The sequence below is a fragment of the Sapajus apella genome, unplaced genomic scaffold (assembly GCF_009761245.1).
Source record: "Sapajus apella isolate SASKATOON/1434 unplaced genomic scaffold, GSC_monkey_1.0 scaffold24, whole genome shotgun sequence".
Classification (NCBI taxonomy): Eukaryota; Metazoa; Chordata; class Mammalia; order Primates; family Cebidae; genus Sapajus; species Sapajus apella.
The window spans coordinates 10,601,958-10,611,258 of NW_022436964.1; the positions used below are offsets into that span (position 1 = coordinate 10,601,958).

Sequence of the window (9,301 nt, forward strand, 5' to 3'; positions counted from 1 at the left end):
ACATATTTGCTAAGATGACTCAAGGTCTCATTACGACCGCATTAAAAATGCATGAAATGTTGTTTTTCCTTTAAAGGCAACTGACATATAGTGATGATTTAATGTATTGGTTTGGGAGTAAATAAAACAGGACAACAATCAAAATAAACAAAAACTGATTTTGTCCCCAGATCTGCTATTTGCGATGTAACTTCTAGCTGGCTGTGAACCCACTGGTTATGGACTATATGTTTGTATCCTCTCTAAATTCATATGTTGAAGCGCCAACCCCCATTGGATGGTCTAAAGAAGTAGGGCCTTTGGGAGGTAAGTAGGTTTAGATGGGTCATGACAGTGGAGCCCCTATGATGGGATTAGTGCCCTTATAAGAAGAGGAAGAAACACCACAATTTCCTCTCTCTCTGTCATTCGAGAGTATAGCAAGAAGATGAGTTTAGCTGTGGTTTTCATTTTAATTGCTCTCTCTAGACTTTGAAGCACTTCTTGGATCTGTGGCTGGGTATCTTTTAGCATTTGAAATGTTCTTGATATTTACTCTTTTTATTTTTATTTTTTGAGATGGAGTCTCAGTCTGTCACCCAGGCTAGAGTACACTGGTGTGATCTTGGCTGACTGCGGCCTCTGCCTCCCAGGTTCAAGTGATTCTCCTGCCTTAGCCTCCTGAGTAGCGGGACTACAGGTGCCCACCACCACACCTGGCTAATTTTGTATTTCTGGTAGAGACGGGGTTTTACCATATTGGCCAAGCTGGTCTCAAACTCCTGACCTTGTGATCCACCCACCTCAGCCTCCCAAAGTTTGGGGATTACCGTTGTGAGCCACTATGCCTGGCCAATATTTACTCTTAAATGTAGCTCTCACCTCATTTTCACTGTTTTCCCTTCTGGAGGGAGATGGTGTTGCATACATGCTAGAACCTTTCACCATGTTCCACATGTCCCTTTCAGTTTTGTATGTGGTTTCCATTTGTTGTGTTCTCCAGACTCCCATCAGTATATTTTATACTTGACCAACTTCTAGTTTATTAATCCTTTCCTCAACTATGTCCATTCTTCAAGTCTGTTGTCAGACCTCTCTACTTAGGCATTTACTTCAGTTACTGTCTTTAGTCTTAGAATTTCCATTTTGTTCTTTTTTATAGATTTCTGTTGTCTGATAAAACCCTCCATCTTGTTCTTTATTTTTGTGAACATATGAATACATCATTACTTTAAAGCCCATGTCTGATAATTCCAATATCTAGGTCATCGGTTCACTTGATATATTTTTAATATATTCTCTAGAGTTTTTAAATTGAAATTCTGGACATAGTTTATAAAAATTAAAGGATCTCTGGGTGATCAAAATGCTGCTTTTTATGGTGGTGTTTTCTTTCTCTGTTACAGAGAAGATTGAAATGAGCAGAGGAAACACAAGTCAAGACAATTTTGAAGATTTGAGTTTGAACAGAATTTTGTTGAAAAGCATGCACATAGGCCAAACTTGACTCATGGTATTTTCCACAAAGATTAAAGAACTTACTGTGTGTTTTTCTTCCCAAACATCAAAATTGTTACTGATACATAGTTGCATGTTTACAATATCACTAAAATTACTATGTACCCTTCAACACACTCACTAAAATCAGATAATTTTTTAGTACAAAATGTTTTCATCTTTTCTATTGCTTAAAGGAGTAGATGGGAATCTGTGTTTTCCCTTGAGATTCTACAATTTGGTGAGAGCTCATCCTTGGAGTTTATTGCCACATTTCTTTCCTTGAAATGAAAAATATATAGCTAACTGCAGCTACCTTAGGGACTAAGATTATAATCACCATGTCCCTTCCTTAGAATGCATCCACATGCAGGCCATAGGTCGCTCAGTTTGAATGCTTGGCATTCCTGGGAACTGATGGCATTTTGATAAATGATGCACATACATGATCTGGAAATTTTAAGTGCATTGGCAGAGATCAGGAAATGTTCGTGTTAATAAAAGCATAATTTTCTGGATCAAAGCAGACAAGGGAGGCCAATTTTCTCAGATGAGGAGAGCTGCAGAATCTGTTTAGTAAATGAGAAGAGAGGTTGAGGGAAGATGAGCCCTTTAAATAAGGGCAAAATACTTTATCAGAATAAACCAATTTTAGAATGGCCTATCTTTCTCTCTGAAGGGACACTGTGAGTAAAGGAATGAAATCAGCATGCTTTTAAAAAAAATGCTAAGCAAGTCTACCTGAGCTCCCTAGTGGGTTGGCTACAACCTCAGTCAGTTTATGTCAAAATGTGGAGAAAATGTTTTAACCGAATGTAAATTCTGTTAACTCGACAGCCAGGACTTAGAAGATGGAGAGATAAAAACGCAAAACAAAACATGAGCTTGAGACGAAAGGTAGGAAATAAAGAATAAGAAAAGGAATGAGAATTAAGGGATTAAAAAGTCTTTGAAAGAGACAGTGAAGGCATACATATGTACGTCTTTAAAGAATGTGCATTGTATATTTCATGGACATGTTTCAGATGAGTGATTCGATGGTGAATGAGAAAAAGCAGGGGTGAGTCCTGAGGATGGTGAGCAGAAAAAGAAGAAGGGACAAAGGAAAAGGGAAGAGGACGAAGAGCAGGGGGCAACTTTGGCTTTGTTTATTGGCTTATGTGAAGGGGAGCTGATCACTTAAGACTGAATTGATTGTCTGGGTCCTGAAGAGTAGCATTGGGGTTTTTGTTGTTTGTATTTTTGGCAAGTAAGTCTCAAGGGTCTTCTCTTAATGGCCTCTGTAAACTACCAGTCTCTATCTTTAACAACCATAGTCTACCCTGGGAAAAGGGAGTAATGGGCTTTTCTGCTTGTGTTTACTTTATGTATGACATGCAGACATGAAACCAATAATGCAAGGCAATGTTCGCAGTCCCCCAATAAAAGTTTTAGAAAGGATTGTTTTTCTTTACTGCAAAGCAAGCACATATCCATTAACTAAATTGCTTTATGAAGTTGTAAAAAATTATTTTGGTAAAGCTGGTATTATTCATTTGGGGATTATGTAAAATTAATGAAATTAGTGCTATGAGACAATTATATGTTAAAAAGGAAAATAGTTTCTTACAAATATCAGTAAATCTACAATACAGTGAAGGCACAATACATTCCAGTGAATCTTTTTTTTTTTCTTCAATAGGTTTGTTATACTCAAAATGTACCAGAAACAGGAACAAAAGTATTTTATAAAATAATTAATTTTTATGGGCTATGAGTCCCAAAGGGTTATGTAATCAAAGTGGAAGCAGAAAAGCATAGCTTTGAAAATAATTGGTCATGTCATGACACACTTAACGCATGTGCAGGCGTGTCCCCAGAGAAGGCTAGTGAAGTTATTTCATGTATTTAAACTCAGGGATAAGTTGATAAAGAGTTGTAGAGATTTGCTTAGATCACTTGTATCTTTGCTTCTGGATTTATGGGTGGGATATAAATGAAATGGGTAAATGGGAGTTTGGGGCAGCAAATAAGCTTGTGTTCTCTGCCACATCCAAGGGGTCCCTTGCATAAACTTCCTGTCCCAAGAGTTTTGGAAATGGAAGAACAGTGTCCAGCAGAGGGAGTAGTGCTGGTAGCAGGATCTGATTTAGCAAACACCTTCAACTTTATTGGTTTAGAAGGGCCAGCATCTTCCCATTTGTGGGGAGCTAACTGCAGGCTACAAAATCACTATTTTAACCTCAAGCCCATTGAGCTCAAAATTAAGTAGAAGAAACCATACTCATCTGCCTTAATAGTTATTTCACTTTATTTTTATTAAAGTAGCACATGTATGAATTAGGAGATATCAGGGGAGTGCAGATATATTTTTTTTTCAAAGTTATCTTCAATCAAGAGTAGTTTATTATAATATGTCTTATATTTCTCATATGTTGCTATCTTCCCATAGAGTCAATTTTTTTCCTGACAAATTTATGTTTCACTGAAATGTTGAAATAGCTAAGTCTTTATTAATCTGGCTACAGACTGGTTTTCTTAACTTGGAGATTACCTTTTCTGGTTAATAACAGATCCTTACATTGGCTCTCAAAAAGCTCTACAATCTCGAAAAATAATTGTTTTTTCTAAAAGACTAATGAATTCGGCAGTAACAAAAGAACAGAAAATGGAAACATTAAAATGCCTAAGGAAAAGGAGACAGGTTTTGATCACTGTGGGCTGTGATGAGTGGGGACCAACTCGGTGTCTGTACAAGCATCCTGGACTTGAGAGAAAAATGTAGAGGATGCAGTTACAAATGATTGAGAGGAATTCAGCTCTAGGGAGGAAAAAGGGAATTATTTTTGAAAAGCATAGTTTAAAAAGCAGACTTTACAAAGCCATCCCTATATTTACAGGTGGATTTGTCATTCATTTAAAGATTCAATAAATATAGATTTGAGTAAAATCTTCCATTTCAATTTCCTATACATTTCATCAAAGGGCACACCTTGGGTAAATTTTGTTGCAAAGACAGTAAAAATTATTAAAAATCATGGGTCATTTGATATTTATTTAAACAGAAGTCCTTGCATAAAATATTCTAAGATATAGATAAACCTGGAAAATTATTGTTCTACATAATTTTGCTTTATAATTTATGTAGAAAATTTGTAGGAATTTTACATACAAAAAGAAATAACCTAAAACCAAAATATTAAGCAAACTAAATGAAAAGCTAAACTAAAATATACTAATAAGATGATTTTGTAAATCACATCAAAATGATTGATAGCTTTTAATAGACTTATTTTTTTAGAGCAGTTTTAGGTTTATAGACAAACTGAGCAGAAAGTACAGAGAGTTCCCATACACACCCTCCCACCTCCACAACAGTTTTCTCTATTAATAATATCTTGCATTAGTGTGGTGAGTTGTTTTTACAGTTGATGAACTAATATTGATATAGTATTAACTATTGTTTAAAGTTTACATTAAAGTTCACACTTTGTGTTGTATCTTCTATGGGTGTTGACAAGTGTATAATGACATGTATCCACTATTGTAGTAGCATACAGATAGTTCCATTGCCCAAAAAATCCACTGTGCTTCACCTAGTCATCCCTTCCCTGACACAACCCCTGATAAACACTGAGCTTTTTACTGTCTCCATAGTTTTGCCTTTTCCAGAATGTCACATATTTACAATCATACTAAGCCTTTTTGGATTAGTTTCTTATACTTAGTAGTACACATTGACTTTTACTTCATCTCTTTTCATGGGCTGATAACTCTTTTTTCTTTTGGTACCAAATAATAATATTCCAATGCCTGGATATCCACAATTTGTTTATCCACCTATTGAAGGACATCTTGGTTGCTTTCAAGTTTTGGCAATTATGAATAAAGCTGCTATAAATATTCGTGTGCAGGTTTTGAATGGACATACATTTTCATTTCATTCATGTAAATACCAAGGAGTGTACGATTGCAGAATCATATAGTAAGAGCATGCCTACTTTTAACAAGAAACCACCAGTCTTTCAAAGTGACTGTAGCATTTTGCATTCTTAGCAGCGGTAAATCAGAGTTTCTGTTGCTCAACATCCTTGCCAGCAATTGCCAGTGTTCTGCTTTTTTTTGTTGTTTTTTTTTTTATTTTCTTTTGCCATTTTAATAGGTGTGTAGTGGTATCTCATTGCTATTTTAATTTGCAGCTCTCTAATAACATATCATGTTGAGCATCTCATATGCTTATTTGTACTTGTATGCCTTCATTAATGAGGTGCTTGTTCTGATCTTTTGTTTAAAAGTAATCATTTTAAATTTATAAAACATATACAATAGTCAAAAAGAAAATTTGGAAAAAGAAAAATGCTAAAATCACATTTAATCATACTATTGTTGTTTTTCTATTCTCTTTTTCTGTTATTTTGTTCAAATGCAGAAGGATTTTATGTAATTATTATTATATATGTGCAATTTTATACAGTCCTTTACAAATATTATAACATATCTTGTAATTATTAATATAATTTGTTATAAATAAGTAGATATATTACAATTAACTTAATCATTTCTTTAGGTTACTTCCATTTGTCATGCAATGTTTTTAAAAGCTTTTTTAAAACAAAACAAATTTATAAATCTTTTTTTTTTTTTTTTTTTTGTGAGACTCTGTCACTCGGGCTGGAGTGCAATGGTGTGATCACTGCTCACAGTAGCTTCAAACTCCCAGGATCAGGTAATCCTCCTAACCAAACCTTTTGAGTAGCTGGGACTACAGGCGTGTACCACCACACCAAGCTTACTTTTATGATTATTATTATATTTTTGTGGAGACAGAGTCTTACTATGTTTCCCTGACTGATCTCAAACACTGGGCTCAAGCAATCCTCCTGCCTTGGCCACCCAAAGTGCTGGGATTACAGGCATGAGACACTGAACCTGAACCCTGTAGATTTCTTTTTGAGTTGAAAACTGAATATTCAGCTTACTCTTTTTTTTTTTTTTTTTTTTTTGGTAGATTAAAGTGACCTGTGTTGGAAATGGAGAATTATTTTCTAGATAAACCTAACAAAACATGTTCTATGGACCTGCTGCCTATAAAACCAGAGACTTAAAATATCTTAATATAAACAGGAGATTATAGATAGATATGGATCATTTTAACACGTAGTCAAATGCTGACAAGGTTTTGCCCTGGTGGAGCCCCCAACATATGATATTTAATTTGGTGATTGTGAAAACCCAAAAGATAGAAAAGTGTCTTCTAGGAATACAACCCTATCATAAAAGCTCCATGACTACTCAGTTGTTTGAAGAACTTCTCAAAGGTGGCACAGTTTTGAGCTTTGAAAATTTTAATACGTTCTCTGCGATCCTAGCATTTCTAATTAGAACGTTAACATTTCTTATGACTTATCAGAATTCTGTGTTGACAGGGAGCTCTGTAACCACTTTCCTGTACTTGAAAAATGAGGCCAGGATAGAGGTCTCTGAGCTAAAAGAAGGATTAGGCCAGGAAAAGAGAAAGGATTCAGAGTCAGAGGCTGGTCATTTACTCCATCTCTTCCTTGTTTCTCATTTGTCTTACCAATCCAACAGGAATTTTTGAGAATTAAAGGAAGTACAATATACAAAAGCACCCAGCATCTAATTATCTAAATGTTAGTCTGCTCCTTGGAAAAACTCCTCTAGTTTATGGTTTATTGAAATTCTAATTGTTAAGGTAAGACAATTCTGCAGTATATCTGCATGGTCAGGATTCTATGGGTTACAAGTGATAGGAAAACTCAAGCACTTAAAAAATAACACTAGCCCGAGAAAAACAGGAAATTATTGGCTTATGTCCAGAAGGAACACAGTTGTATATAGGACTTCACACACTATTATTGGGGTTGTCTCTTTCCGTCTTCTGACTGTGTCTTACTTTATGTTGTCTTCCTTCTCATGTCCCTAGGAAATGGCAAAGCTAGTTACCAGATGTTCTAGCTTATATTCTACTACCCGAGTAAACTCTGTGCAAATGCCGTATCTCTTCTAACAGTTTCAGCAAAAGCCCCAGATCTGGTATCAATTGGTTTGGCCTGGATCATATTCATATCCTTGATCCAATGGTTGTGGGTCTGATTGGCAGGTCTAGAAGGGGTCCTTGGTGATCTCTGAAGGGGTCAGCCCTACTGGAATTATGTGAAAGGAAAATGTCCCCAAAAGAAAATGATTTGGCAGGCAAAATGACATGTGTGCATTTTGTGGTCCTTTTTAAGGAACATTGCAGGCGGGAAAGACAGTAAAAAAAAAGAAAAAAAAAAAAATCACATCTATTCTCATTTGTTCTCCCCTAAGGGAATAAAGAACTTCTGAATCAACTGCTCCTGCCACAGGAGTTACACAACAACCAGCCTTGTGGAACAAGAGGAACTGCCACTGTCTTCTTTTTTCATCTTACTACCTGGTCCAATTCTACCTTGTTTTCCTGAATTGTCACTGAGCTTTCTACACAAGTGAGGATGGTGTTTGTAAATCACAGAAAGACCAGTTTATCTGTGGAGGAACCACATAGAGAGTTATTGTTATTTTACACTACGTGAAGGCCAGAGGTAAGCAGGCCAGTACAGTATCTTCATGACTCCATCAGGAACACAGGGGCTTCTGTCTGTTCCTTAGACACTCATAGAATATGGATTTTGTCCTCTTGCACTTTCCCTGAAGATCTCAAGGTATTTTCTCCACTTCCTTCCTTACCTCAGGAAGAGGTAGAAGGCAGAGGGCAGAAGTTGCATGCCAGCTAACTGTCCTCAGAGAGAGGGGTGGGGGCGGCCTTGGCAGCCAGGAGCTGGCCTGGCACTATCAATGGGCCTTGTTGCTAGGAGCTGACCTGGCACTCATGGCTAGGCCTTAGCAACTAAAGAGACAGTGCTAGAGATACCAGAATTATAGTTAGGGTTTGAAGAAAAGGGGTGGAAAAAAACCTTTGACTATTCACAAGTCGAACTAGATTTGACTAACAGTGCACGGCCCAAGTGGACCTCTGTTAATACATTCAAAAAGTTACATTAATTCTCTGTCTAGATTTATGTAAATAGTCTCAGAGAAGGCAATCTGAGACAGCAAATGGCAACTGTGAAATACAGTTTTATTTGCACACAGGAGAACCTAGTTTTGACATTTTCTTAAACAACCAAGATTTATTCTTTAAAAAATTAAATAACACAAGTGATACATAAACACTTATGTACTATAAAACAGTCAAGTATTAAATAATATGAGCATGTAGAGTGAACATTACAGTTTCCTTTCCCGTCCTCCACAGTCTTTCCTTACAAGCAGGAACTATTGCTAAAATATTAGTGCATTTGGTAGAGAATTTTCCACTTTACAGTTGCACTCATAATTTTAGTTTCTTGTGTGTGTGTGTGTGTGTGTGTGTGTGCGTGTGCATGTGTGTGTGTGTGTATCATTGTCTTCCCTTATACATACAAGTTACTCTCTTACCATAACAAGTAGAACGGCTGAGTCTAAGGTTTAACTTTAACCTTTTGGTGACCAGACTCCAAAATGTCCTTTTCCAATGTCTATGGCCACAAATGGTGTATGAAAGTAGTCATTTCCTCTTACCCTCACCAACCCAGAGTTACTCACTCTTCAGTGAAGCACTTGGCACCCCACTGTTGGTTTAATTTACATTTCCCTGATTACTACTGATGTTGAGGACCTTTTCATATGTTTATGGGCTGTTAGGAATTCTTGTTCTATGAATTGTTTATCTTTATTCTTCTTGCTGATTTGTTTGGAGTGTTTATGTAGTATGGATATTAATTCTGTGTTGCAATCATACGAGTTGAAAACATTTTCTCTCACT

The 9,301-nt window shown here is 36.3% G+C and overlaps 1 long non-coding RNA gene across 2 annotated transcripts; it reads left to right on the forward strand.

Moving 5' to 3' along the window:
• Positions 1 to 6,120: 6,120 nt before the first annotated feature.
• LOC116559805 lies at positions 6,121 to 8,636 on the forward strand. 2 transcript variants are annotated; one of them, XR_004272634.1, is made up of 2 exons: positions 6,121 to 6,181; positions 7,045 to 8,636. It is a non-coding gene; the product is annotated as an uncharacterized LOC116559805 (long non-coding RNA). The 2 variants fall into 2 exon arrangements; XR_004272635.1 differs by having other exon boundaries at positions 7,400 to 8,636.
• The last annotated feature ends 665 nt before the right edge of the window (positions 8,637 to 9,301 follow it).